Raw genomic sequence first — 14,801 nt, 5'->3', positions numbered from 1 at the left:
TAGCACGCGCTCCAGCAGGTGTATCTCACTGATCATCCCTAAAGCCAACACCTCATTTGGCCGCCTTTCCTTCCAGTTCTCTGCTGCCTGTGACTGGAACGAATTGCAAAAATTGTTGAAGTTGGAGACTTTTATCTCCCTCATCAACTTTAAACATCTGCTATCTGAGCAGCGAACCGATCGCTGCAGCTGTACATAGTCCATCGGTAAATAGCCCACCCAATTTACCTACCTCATCCCCATAATGTTTTTATTTATTTACTTTTCTGCTCTTTTGCACATCAGTATCTCTACCTGTACATGACCATCTGATAATTTATCACTCCCGTGTTAATCTGAAAAATTGTAATTATTCGCCTACTTCCATTGCACACAATGTATATAGACTTCTTTTTTTCTCTTTTTTTTCTACTGTGTTATTGACTTGTTTATTGTTTACTCCATGTGTAACTCTGTGTTGGCTGTTCACACTGCTATGCTTTATCTTGGCCAGGTCGCAGTTGTAAATGAGAACTTGTTCTCAACTAGCCTACCTGGTTAAATAAAGGTGAAACAAAAATAAAATAGTAAGTGAATAAAGGTGTTCTTTGTCATACTCCTTCCATCTAGAACTGATGGAATGTTCAGCAGGTATAAATGCAGTACTTAGAGGAAGCAGTAGACTAGAAGGACCTGGCAGAGAGAGAGAGATAAGAAGCTTTCACAGGTTTTCACACACATCTCAAGATAGTTGTGTAGTTACCCACAGTGCTAACTAAATACAAAATGTGCACTTGTATTTAATGCACAATACTGGTGTGGGAAATGTTTAAAAATATTATTTAAAAATTGTGTGCTACATTGACATTTTATTTTTTATCAATAAGGTCCTACATTACATATTTGTATTACTATCAAATCAAATCAAATCAAATGTATTGGTCACATACACATGGTTAGCAGATGTTAATGCGAGTGTAGCGAAATGCTTGTGCTTCTTGTTCCGACCATGCAGTAATATCTAACAAGTCATCTAACAATATGTTAATTCAACTATCACATGTTATAGATAGGTAGTAACAAGTGCCTCGGGGTATTTCACTTAGTAATGGTTATATAATCTTTTATTTATTTTCTCACTTTGTAACTTCTACTGATATTTATCTGGTTCATCTGCAGAACATGAAATCAGATTGTTATCCTGTAGTAACATGAACAGGTTGCCAGTGATTTAATGAAGATGTGAGTATTGTAACAGACTGTAGAAAACGTCGGACAATGATGGAGGCTAAACATTTAGAATCTCGTCTGCACATCTAGAATTAAATTGAAATACATGTACTGAAACTAATATTCTACAATAAAATACTGTAGGTATTTGAGCAAACCAATGAACTAACCATCCTGTTAATGACCAGATCCACGTGTATTTTTCAGCATGATAATGTTTGAAGGGAAGGAGTTCCTCTTGGTGTAATAAAACAACTGAAGATTGGGAGACTGATTTTGAGCGATTTTCGTACACATTCATACAATTTTGGTATATTCTTTGAATTTTTCCAGGTGGCTCGATTGTATATTTTTTAAATCCCTATTTCAGATCATTGATTTGTTACAAATTCAAAGAACACAATTATTATTTCCTTATAGTACTTCCTTGATACTCCCTCCCAAAGTAGCCTCGACCAATTAGTAAACAATGTCTGACTTCTCAATAGTGACTGTCTAAAGGTGTTCCTTGTCATGCTCCTTCCATCTAGAGCTGATGGAATGTTCAGCAGGTATAAATGCAGTTCTTAGAGGAAGCAGTAGACTAGAAGGACCTGGCAGAGACAGAGAGACAAGAAGCTTTCACAGGTTTTGACACACATCTCAAGATAGCACTGTGGGTAACTACACATCTAACTAAATTGAAAATGTGCACTTGTATTTAATGCATAATACTGGTGTGGGAAATGTTATGAAGTTAATACTCATTATCTCTTGGTACTTGGGCACAAACATTTTGGCTCTTTTGCCACTAAATTTAAATTCAATGATCTGACATTATTTTTAATGTGACAGTAGCTTAACACTGCAAGAATGATTGTAGTAAACAAGAGGAGGTTCAACTTTTTAGAGCCGTTTTATAACATTTCACATTCAAGAATGGTTTGTTGTTTGTTACACCACAATTCAAAAGGTTATTTTCTTTTCCCTCCTAGGAAACACTGACCTGAAAGGTAAAATGACTTATTTGTTTTGGAAAACTTCTATGAAAAACATTATTAACTACATTATTTCAAGTTTTACCATTTAAAGTGAAACGGAATGAGAGTGAAATTGACTGAAATTTAAGGTCTTAAGTGTTGATGCCTCACTTTTTGCAGAATGTTCTTAATCCTGGTTGTCACAATGTTCTTGGCTGGCTGCTTGGCTTTGCGTGAGTTAAATACAATTCTGAATTATAATGATAAAATAATAGCTTTTGTGCTTTCACCAACTTGTCTTTTCAGTTAGACTTAGGAGTTCTTCTTTGAGACATAAACTAATGTATTAAATCATTGCAGAATGTACTTCAGTTAATTCATCTGCACTTTATTCATAATGTAAAGATCTTTCAGAAATGTGTTGGTAAAATCAAAATGATGTATATATAAAGATGTATTATTAATATAGTAAATATAGTAAACATATTGGCCATGTTATTTTAGCCATCAAAGACCCGTACTCGTATTCCTCTGCGGTGGGTCAGGGAGGTGGCACCCCATTTGCTTCCTACGGTGAGGGACGCATCACAGAGTCAGAGTGTGGGAGACCAACAACAACTACTACTACTACTACTACTACTACAACTACAACAGCAACAACTACATCAGTGGGTGAGCAGACCCTAACCCATGAACAGACACCACTGACTCAGTCCAACTACACTACCAAACAGACACCACTGACTCAGTCCAACTACACTACCAAACAGACACCACTGACTCAGTCCAACTACACTACCAAACAGACACCACTGACTCAGTCCAACTACACTATCCAACAAACACCACTGACTCAGTCCAACTACACTACCAAACAGACACCACTGACTCAGTCCAAATACACTACCAAACAGACACCACTGACTCAGTCCAACTACACTACCAAACAGATACCACTGACTCAGTCCAACTACACTACCGAACACACACTACTGACTCAGTCCAACTACACTACCAAACAGACACCACTGACTCAGTCCAACTACACTACCAAACAGACACCACTGACTCAGTCCAACTACACTACCCAACAAACACCACTGACTCAGCCCAACTACACTACCAAACAAACACCACTGACTCAGTCCAACTACACTACCAAACAGACACCACTGACTCAGTCCAACTACACTACCAAACAGACACCACTGACTCAGTCCAACTACACTACCAAACAGACACCACTGACTCAGTCCAACTACACTACCAAACACACTACTGACTCAGTCCAACTACACTACCCAACAAACACCGCTGACTCAGTCCAACTACAATACCCAACAAACACCACTGACTCAGTCCAACTACACTACCCAACAAACACCGCTGACTCAGTCCAACTACAATACCCAACAGACACCACTGACTCAGTCCAACTACACTACCAAACACACACTACTGACTCAGTCCAACTACACTACCCAACAAACACCGCTGACTCAGTCCAACTACAATACCCAACAAACACCACTGACTCAGTCCAACTACACAACACAACAAACACCACTGACTCAGTCCAACTACACTACCCAACAAACACCACTAACTCAGTCCAACTACACTACCCAACAAACACCACTGACTCAGTCCAACTACACTACCCAACAAACACCACTGACTCAGTCCAACTACACTACCCAACAAACACCACTGACTCAGTCCAACTACACTACCCAACAAACACCACTGACTCAGTCCAACTACACTACCCAACAAACACCACTGACTCAGTCCAACTACACTGCCCAACAGACACATTCTTTCTTTCTTTCTTTCTTTCTTTCTTTCATTCATTCTTTCTTTCTTTCTTTCTTTCTTTCTTTCTTTCTTTCTCTTTCTTTCTTTCTTTCTTTCTTTCTTTCTTTCTTTCTTTTCTTTCTTTCTTTCTTGTGTTTATTACATATTCAGTTTATGACCAAACAATATTGTTATCGTATCTAACCCAGAGTACAATGTAAAATGTAATTCCTTGATATTCTCTGACGCTACCTGCTGTCTTGGTCTCAATGTGCCTTATCAAAACACAACCAACGTGAAAAGCTTCCTCTGTTTTAGGTTCCAGCTGAGATACGGCAACACCTGGTCTCCTGTGTTCGGTCGCGAAGGGAGTGTAAAGCAGGTGATGGAGCTGTTTAATGATGAGGCCATCGTTGAGGTGTCTGGGAAGTACAACCCAGCAGACTACATCTGCTACCTGGTGTTAACCACCAACATGGGGCGCACTCTGTCAACCGGCCTGCCCAACCAAATCTCCTTCAACTTCTACCCAACCAACATGGGCAATGAGCTGAGGATCCTCAGCGGTCGCTTCAACGGTGCCGGAATCACCTCCATCGGAGCCCACTGGGGATTGGTGGACATGGAAGGGGCTGGAAACAGTACTCTGCAAACAGCACTGGAAACAGTAACTCCTATTTTTTAGGGGGAAAAAAGCATGTCTTGCTCTTTGGGATGGTATTCCGGATACAGATTAAGCCTTGTCCTGGACTAGTTACTTTCAATGGAGATTCTCCATTCAACATGCTTTTTAGTCCAGGAGTAAACTTAATCTGGGTCCAGGAAACTGACCTTATATGTTGGACGGATGTTTGACATAGACACTGACAGAACTGTTTTGTATTTCACTTTTTATCTAATGGAATGCTTCAGGTGATTCCTCACTTGAATACAAAAATTAAACTGAATGAATCCATTTAAAACAGTCCTGTCAGCTTGGGTCACAGACCACATGCGTTGTTTTCACATTTTATCACAATAAAGGAAAGAATCATATGGGATTTAAAGGATGAATTATATATTTGATTAATGGAACAATCTAATATTATGGGGAGATAATAGTGTTTCAGGATGTTTCACCTTCACTATTTTATACACACTACATTTGTTATTTGTTGTTCCTTTTCTGCTACATCTGCTTCTGGACATTTGAATAAAAGCATATCTTTAATCATTATATTTCATTGTATTCCTTTTGATAAGACAATACATACAGTAGTGACCAGAAGCTACGATAAACTAATCTGTCATCTTAACAAACCCTACCTCAATGGTGTCAATAAGGAACTACATTTATAACAGCAAGACCGTTAAAACGCCTATCCAATAGTAATGAAGGGAAAAATGGATAGTTACATATCGGGATATTATTTTCCACGATATATCATGTCGTATCGCATCAACAATATCAAACTATTATGTTTGTGTTAGTTGGTTGTCCCTGCACCAAAACTCTTATTTTTCTTCGTAGACTGTTCACCGTTTTCATTTGAAATAGGAAGCACATATTTGGGGGGCAATTTTACTTCCATTACTTTCTCATGATTTCTAGTCTCTCTGCCACAGACATATAGTGAGCAATGTTTGGAACATCGAATCACAATAAATAACAGTATATAACCACAATAAGTGTAGAATCATGAGAATCATAATACATATCATATCAACACCATATAATTGTTATATTATGGGGCTGCATAGTGTTTTAGTTAAAGATAAAGTCTGAGATTTGAGAAGCTGTTCAATGTACAGCTGTATACCAAAACAAGTGGTGGGGAGGGACACCACTTTGTTACGAATCACAGACTGTGTGGATGGTCAAGATTAGACAGTTTGATAGATGGGCTTAATACAGTATATGGATGGTCTAGATTAGACAGTTTGATAGATGGGGTTTATACAGTATATGGATGGTCTAGATTAGACAGTTTGATAGATGGGGTTTATACAGTATATGGATGGTCTAGATTAGACAGTTTGATAGATGGGGTTTATACAGTATATGGATGGTCTAGATTAGACAGTTTGATAGATGGGCTTAATACAGTATATGGATGGTCTAGATTAGACAGTTTGATAGATGGGGTTTATACAGTATATGGATGGTCTAGATTAGACAGTTTGATAGATGGGGTTTATACAGTATATGGATGGTCTAGATTAGACAGTTTGATAGATGGGGTTTATACAGTATATGGATGGTCTAGATTAGACAGTTTGATAGATGGGGTTAATACAGTATATGGATGGTCTAGATTAGACAGTTTGATAGATGGGGTTTATACAGTATATGGATGGTCTAGATTAGACAGTTTGATAGATGGGGTTTATACAGTATATGGATGGTCTAGATTAGACAGTTTGATAGATGGGCTTAATACAGTATATGGATGGTCTAGATTAGACAGTTTGATAGATGGGGTTTATACAGTATATGGATGGTCTAGATTAGACAGTTTGATAGATGGGGTTTATACAGTATATGGATGGTCTAGATTAGACAGTTTGATAGATGGGGTTTATACAGTATATGGATGGTCTAGATTAGACAGTTTGATAGATGGGCTTAATACAGTATATGGATGGTCTAGATTAGACAGTTTGATAGATGGGGTTTATACAGTATATGGATGGTCTAGATTAGACAGTTTGATAGATGGGGTTTATACAGTATATGGATGGTCTAGATTAGACAGTTTGATAGATGGGGTTTATACAGTATATGGATGGTCTAGATTAGACAGTTTGATAGATGGGGTTTATACAGTATATGGATGGTCTAGATTGGACAGTTTGATAGATGGGGTTAATACAGTATATGGATGGTCTAGATTAGACAGTTTGATAGATGGGGTTTATACAGTATATGGATGGTTCAAAGCTGCTTAACTAGTTTTGGTGAGATAGAATGAAAGTAGGAATAAAATATATATTGTATTTGTTTTACAGAATAAGTCTGTGGTTCCTTGAAACATTGTCGTAGTCCCAGTAAATCCGAGCTAATTTAAAATCAAATCAAATCTAATTTTATTTGTCACATACACATGGTTAGCAGATGTTAATGCGAGTGTAGCGAAATGCTTGTGCTTCTAGTTCCGACAATGCAGTAATAACCAACAAGTAATCTAACTAACAATTCAAAACTACTGTCTTATACACAGTGTAAGGGGATAAAGAATATGTACATAAGGATATATGAATGAGTGATGGTACAGAGCAGCATAGGCAAGATTCAGTAGATGGTATCGAGTACAGTATATACATATAAGATGAGTATGTAAACAAAGTGGCATAGTTAAAGTGGCTAGTGATACATGTATTACATAAGGATGCAGTCGATGATATACAGTATATACAGTACAGTATATACGTATGCAATATGAGATGAATAATGTAGGGTAAGTAACATTATATAAGGTAGCATTGTTTAAAGTGGCTAGTGATATATTTACATCATTCCCATCAATTCCCATAATTAAAGTGGCTGGAGTTGAGTCAGTGTCAGTGTGTTGGCAGCGGCCACTCAATGTTAGTGGTGGCTGTTTATCAGTCTGATGGCCTTGAGATAGAAGCTTTTTTCAGTCTCTCGGTCCCAGCTTTGATGCACCTGTACTGACCTCGCCTTCTGGATGATAGCGGGGTGAACAGGCAGTGGCTCGGTGGTTGATGTCCTTGATGATCTTTATGGCCTTCCTGTAACATCGGGTGGTGTAGGTGTCCTGGAGGGCAGGTAGTTTGCCCCCGGTGATTTGAGGAACAGACATCGATTTAAATGGGGCAAAAATTATATGGATTTTTGCTATTTGCATTTAGTGTAATGTGGATGATACTGCAATGGGATGGTTGCAAATATTAAAGTAATGATGTGTGATTTTTTTTAAATTATAGTTGTTAAACCTTGAACAATGCTACATTATAGCTTATTATAGAGTCTAAAATGTTAGCTTGACTACTGCTTCCCTACTGTATATTCAGACCAGAATCACTAAATAATCTGAGTAAATGTATCCCCCTGTATTGGACCCTCAAGGCATCACAAAGCACAACCTGCGCAACATTTCAAAAGATGTACAGTAGGTGTTTTTGACAAGTTTTCAGTGGATATATACTGAACAACAGAAAAACGCAACATGTAAAGTGTTTCCCAAAAAATGTCACAGGCATTTCAAGTTGAGGGAGCGTGCAACTGAGATGCTGACTGCAGGAATGTCCACCAGCACTGTTACCAGAGAAGATTATGTTAATGCCTCTACCATAAGCCACCTTCAATGCCATTTTAGAGAATTTGGCAGTACTCCCAACCGGCCTCATAACCTCAGACCACATGCAACCACACCAGCCCAGGACCTCCACATCTGGCTTCTTCCCCTGAGGGATCGTCTAGACCAACTGTGGGTTTGCACAACCAAATAATTTCTGCACAAACTGTCAGAAACTGTCTCAGGGAAGCTCATCTGTGTGCTCGTCGTTCTCACCAGGGACTTGACCTGACTGCAGTTTGGCAACGTACCTCATTTATGTGGGCAAATGCTCACCTTCAATGGCCACTGGCCCGCTGGAGAAGTGTGATCTTCACAGATAAATCTCGGTTTCAACTATACCGGCCAGATGGCAGACAGCACGTATGGAGTTGTGTGGGTGAGCGGTTTTCTGATGTCAACATTGTAATTAGAGTGCCCCTTGGTGGCGCTGGGGTTATGGTATGGGCAGGAATAAGCAAACAATGAACACAATTGCATTTTTATCGATGGCAGTTTGAATGCACAGAAATACCGTGACGAGATCCTGAGGACCATTGTCGTGCCATTCATCCACTGCCTTCACCTCATGTTTCAGCATGATAATGTCACAAGGAACTGTACACAATTCTTGGAAGCTCAAAATGTTCCAGTTCTTCCATGACCTGCATACTCACCAGACATGTCTCCCATTGAGCATGTTTGGAATGCTCTGGACCAGCGTGTACAAAAAGCATGCTCCACTTCTCACCAACATCCAGCAACTTTGCACAGCCATTGAAGAGGAGTGGGTCAACATTCCACAGGCCACAATTAACGGCCTGATCAGCTGTTAAGATCATTTTGTTCTCAATGTTTATAAACTGAACTTCAATTCAGTTCAGTGAACTTCAATTCACTGAACTCAATTCAGTGTTTCTCCACCTCCTTAGCTATCATACTCGAAATCCAGAAAGTGGAGAGCAACACTTATGCATTTCACCAACACATACTGACCAGCTCAAATAGACAGAAGTGTAACTCTCATTCTTTCGACACGAATCCGACCATAAAACCTGGTGAGACAAAAACACTTTTTTCCAGTCCTGTCTGGTCCAATGACGGTGGAGTTGTGCCGAAAGGCAACATTGTTGCCGGTGATATCTGGTGAGGACCTGCCTTACAACAGGCCTACAAGCCCTCAGTCCTGCCTCTCTAAACCTCTTGTGGACAGTCTGATGAACTTTTTATATTGTTGTGTTTTGTGTTTTTATGTTGTAAATGTGTCTTTGTATGAAACTTAATGTCCTGCTATTTTGACAAGGTCATTCTTAAAAATGTTTTTTTCATCTCAATAAGACTAATTTGGTCAAATGAAAAATATAAACAAATGTGAATTTCAAATGAATCTGGTATATTAATGTCATTGTTATTTTGTTTTAGTGTATGTATTTTTAAAATTCCTATCAGTGGTGTGTATTCATGGATGCCAAGGGAAGCTGGGCTTCCCAAAACTTTGTCCAAGAAAAAAGAAAGAAAGGTATAAAATCATGTATCAATCATCCCTCAATGTTTTATAATTTTGATAGTTTCGCTGATAGTGTAACATTATCAAGCCTAAAAACTATTTTTCTTTGAAGGGAAGGCAGTGCTTTTGAAATAATTTAATTTGTCTCTTTCATTATTCTCTTTTCATTTCTCTCTTTTCATTTCCCTCTGTTGTGTATTGTTCTTGTATGGGTATGTATTCCTTTGCAATCTGTTAACATGTTGTGAATCAGTGTACTGCTCTCTTACTCTGCATTTAATAGAGATAAATAATGCATGTCTATTACCCCTTCTAGATTTGGACTAATATGTAGCATCTATTGGGGCCTTTGTTGAACTTTGTGCTAATGACAAAATCTTTAAAAAATGGCACAATCTAAATATTCCCCCTAAAAGCAATGCCAAGCATTTTCTGCTCCATCAAGTAGTCAAACAGGCTCGACACTGCAGTGAGAACATGAACTTCAGTGATACTTTCTGGCTCTGGGTTGGACTTTCCTGTTGTTATGATGATTAAGTTCAGTGACAGACAGATATATCCCCATTCCGTTCTATTCATTAGGCAGGCAGGTTGTGGGAAACTGTTCTAATTGTCAGAATCTGTGTCTCTTGCCAGACAGGAGAGAGATATATCTCCACACACAGGTCTGTTTTAGAGTAGTGAAACATTCACATGAAATGTTAGAGATATCAGAAAATTGCTGCCATCTGTCAGTTAACCATCATTCAACCAGTACTGTAACCAAGTCAATAGACTCTAGGGGTTATTTGTATATGTATTTATTTTGGATCCCCATGCTGCCAAGGCAGCAGCTACTCTTCCTGGGGTCCGGCAAAATTAGGGCAGTTGTACAATTTTAAAACATTACAAAACATTCATTACAGAATTCACAACACAAAGTGTGTGCCCTCAGGGCCCATACTCCACTACCACATATCTACAATGCAAAATCCATGTATATGTGTGCATAGTGCGTATGTTATCATGTGTTTGTATGCATGTGTCTGTGCCTATGTTTGTTACTACACAGTCCACGCTGTTCCATAAGGTGTATTTTTACCTGCTTTTAAAATCTGATTCTAGTGCATGCATCAGTTACCTGATGTGGAATAGAGTTCCATGTAGTCATGGCTCTATGTAGTACTGTGTGCCTCCCATAGTCTGTTCTGGACTTGGGGAGTGTCACGAGACCTATGGTGGCATGTCTTGTGGGGTATGCATGGGTGCCAGTATTTTAACAGCTCGGTATCTTCAGCTTGTCAACACCTCTTCCAGAAACAAGTAATGAGGAAGTCAATCTCTCTTCCACTTTGAGCCATGAGTGATTGACATGCATGTCATTAATGTTAGCTCTCCGTGTGCTTTTAAGAGCCGGGCTGCTTTGTTCTGAGCCAACTGCAATTTTTCCCAAATCCCTCTTTGTGGCACCTGACCACATGACTGAACAGTAGTCCAGGTGCGACAAAACCAGAAACTGCCTGCCTTGTTGATAGTGTTTCCAGGGCCTGTAGGACCTGCCTTGTTGATAGTGTTGTTAAACCAAGGCCTGTAGGACCTGCCTTATTGATAGTGTTGTTAAACCAAGGCCTGTAGGACCTGCCTTGTTGATAGTGTTGTTAAACCAGGGCCTGTAGGACCTGCCTTGTTGATAGTGTTGTTAAACCAGGGCCTGTAGGACCTGCCTTGTTGATAGTGTTGTTAAACCAGGGCCTGTAGGACCTGCCTTGTTGAAGTGTTGTTAAACCAGGGCCTGTAGGACCTGCCTTGTTGATAGTGTTGTTAAACCAGGGCCTGTAGGACCTGCCTTGTTGATAGTGTTGTTAAACCAGGGCCTGTAGGACCTGCCTTGTTGATAGTGTTGTTAAACCAGGGCCTGTAGGACCTGCCTTGTTGATAGTGTTGTTAAACCAGGGCCTGTAGGACCTGCCTTGATAGTGTTGTTAAACCAGGGCCTGTAGGACCTGCCTTGTTGATAGTGTTGTTAAACCAGGGCCTGTAGGACCTGCCTTGTTGATAGTGTTGTTAAACCAGGGCCTGTAGGACCTGCCTTGTTGATAGTGTTGTTAAGAAGGCAGAGCAGCATTTTATTATAGACAGACTTCTCCCCATCTTAGCTACCGTGGTATCAATAGGTTTCGACAATGACAGTTTACAATCCAGAGTTACTCCAAGCAGTTTAATCACCTAAACTTGCTCAATTTCCACATTATTCAATATGAGGTGTAGTTGAGATTCAGCGTTTAGTGAATGATTTGTACAAAATATAAAACTTTTATTTTCAGAAATATTTAGGACTAACTTAGTCCTTGCTACACATTCTGAAACTAACTGCAACTCTTTGTTAAGTGTTTCAGTCATTTCAGTTGCTGTAGTAGCTGACGTGTATAGTGTTGAGTCATCTGCAAACATAGACACACTAGCCTTACTCAAAGCCAGTGGCATGTCGTTAGTAAATATTGAAAAAAGCAAGGGGCTAAACAGCTACCCTGGGAAATTCCTGCTTCTACCTAGTTCTATGTTTTAGAGGCTTCCAATAAAGAACACCCTCTGTGTTCTGTTAGACAGTAACTCTTTATCACGTTATAGCAGGGGTGTAAAGTCATAACAGCAGACTATGATCCATAACGTCAAAAACTGCACTTAAGTCTAACAAGACAGCCCCACAATCATTTTACCATCAATTTCTCTGAGCCAATCATCAGTCATTTGTGTAAGTGCCATGCTTGTTGAGTGTCCTTCCCTATATGCGCGCTGAAAGTCTGTTGTCAATTTGTTTACTGTGAAATATCATTGTATTTAAAAAGGAAATACAAATATTTAACTAGGCAAGTCAGTTAAGAACAAATTCATATTCACAATGATGGCCAACCAGGGAACAGTGGGTTAAATGCCTTGTTCAGGGGCAGAAGGACAGATTTTTACCTTGTCAGCTCAGGGATTCAACAGCAACCTTTCAGTTACTGCCCCAACACTCTAACCACTAAGTTACCTACTGCACGGCATCTGGTCAAGCACCAATTCTTTCAGAAGTTAACTAAGGGTTAACAGACTGACTGGTTGGTAACAGACTGACTGGTTGGTAACAGACTGACTGGTTGGTAACAGACTGACTGGTTGGTAACAGACTGACTGGTCAGCTATATGAGCCAGTAAAGGGCTTTACTATTCCTGGGCAGTGGAAAGACTTAGCTTGCCTACAGGCCTGAGGGCACACACTTTCAAGTAGGCTTAAATTGATGGAGTAGCAATATCGTCCCACTATTATCCTCATTAATTATCCTTCCAGATTATCAGACCCGGTGGCTTGTCATTGTTGATAGACAACAATAAAAAAAAAATATCTCTCCACACTGACTTTACAGATTTCAAAAGTACAATTCTTGTCTTTGATAATTTGGTCAGATACACTTGGATGTAGTTTCAGCGTTTGTTGCTGGCATGTCATCCCTTAATTTGTTTATCTGAAAAAGTAATTAAAGTCGTTTGCAATATCAGTGGGTTTTGTGATAAATGAGCCATCTGATTCAATGAATGATGGAGCCGTGTTGGCTTTTTCCCCCAAAATGTCATTTAAGGTGCTCCAAATCTTTTCACTATCATTCTTTATATCATTTATCTTTGTTTCATGGTATATTTTATTTTTTATTTTTCTTAATTAAGCTTAGTCACATGATTTCTTAATTTACAGTACATTTGCCAATCAGTTGGGCTGACAGACTTATTTGCCATACCTTTGGCCTCATCCCTATCAACCATACAACTTTTCAATTCCTCATCAATCCAAGGGATTTAACAGTTTTTACAGTCATTTTCTTAATGGGTGCGTGCTCAGTAGTAACTGGAATAAGCAATTTGATAAATGTGTCAAGTGCAGGATCTGGTTGCTCCTCATTACACACCACATACCAGCAAATATTATTTACATCATCAACATATGAATAACTACAAAACGTATTGTATGACCTCTTATACACTATATTAGGCCCAGCCTTTGGAACTTCCTAGATATGGCTATTATATTGTGATCACAATATCACATGGATTTGAATACTGCTTTAAAGTTAATTTCTGCAGCATTATTAAAGATGTGATCAATACATGTTGATGATTTCATTCATATGAATTACATACATCTTTATGTGACCTAACTACTTTACAATCAACAAAAAAATTAAACGCAACATGTAAAATGTGAGTTTCATGTTTCATGAGCTGGAATAAAAGATCCCAGAAATGTTCATTATTTCTCTAAAACGTTGTGCACAAATTTGTTTACATCCCTGTTAGTGAGCATTTCTCCTTTGCCAAGATAATCCATCCATGTGACAGGTATGGAATATCAAGAAGCTGATTAAACAGCATGATCATTATACAGATACACCTTGTGCTGGGGACAATAAAATGCAACTCTAAAATGTGCAGTTTTGTCAAACATCACAATGTTACTTACTCAAGTTTTAAGGGACCATGCAATTGGTATGCTAAATGCAGGAATGTCCACCAGAGCTGTTTCCAGATAAGGTCATGTTAACTTCTCTACCATATGCCGCCTCCAACGTTGTTTTTAGATTGTTTGGCAGTGCGTCCAACCGGAATCACAACCACAGACCACATGTATGACGTTGTGTGGGCGAGTGAATTGCTTATGTAAATTTTGTGAAAAGAGTGCCCCATGGTGTATGTGGGGTTATGATATGGGCAGTCATAAGCTATGGACAACGGACATATCGAAGACAATTTGAATGCACAGAGATACCGTGGCGAGATTCTGAGGCCCATTATCGTGCCATTCATCCTTATCAAACTTCACCTCATGTTCCAGCATGATAATGTCGCAAGGATCTGGACACAATTCCTGGTTCTCAGTTCTTCCATGGCCTGCATACTCACCAGACATGTCACCCACAGAGTATGTTTGGAATGCCCCGGATCAACGCGCATGACAGTGTGTTCCAGTTCCTGCCAAATCCTACATCTCCGCACAGCCACTGAAAAGAAGTGCGACAACATTCCACAGTCAACAGCCTGATC

The 14,801-nt window shown here is 39.2% G+C and overlaps 1 pseudogene; it reads left to right on the top strand.

Annotated features, from left to right (window-relative positions):
- Nucleotides 1–1,726: 1,726 nt before the first annotated feature.
- Nucleotides 1,727–4,851, top strand: LOC118381161 (zymogen granule membrane protein 16-like; annotated as a pseudogene).
- Nucleotides 4,852–14,801: the final 9,950 nt, after the last annotated feature.

The sequence above is a fragment of the Oncorhynchus keta genome, unplaced genomic scaffold (genome assembly GCF_023373465.1).
Source record: "Oncorhynchus keta strain PuntledgeMale-10-30-2019 unplaced genomic scaffold, Oket_V2 Un_contig_7440_pilon_pilon, whole genome shotgun sequence".
Lineage (NCBI taxonomy): Eukaryota > Metazoa > Chordata > Actinopteri > Salmoniformes > Salmonidae > Oncorhynchus > Oncorhynchus keta.
Note: the sequence above shows the minus strand (reverse complement) of the source record. Positions and strands in the feature narration are given on the sequence as shown.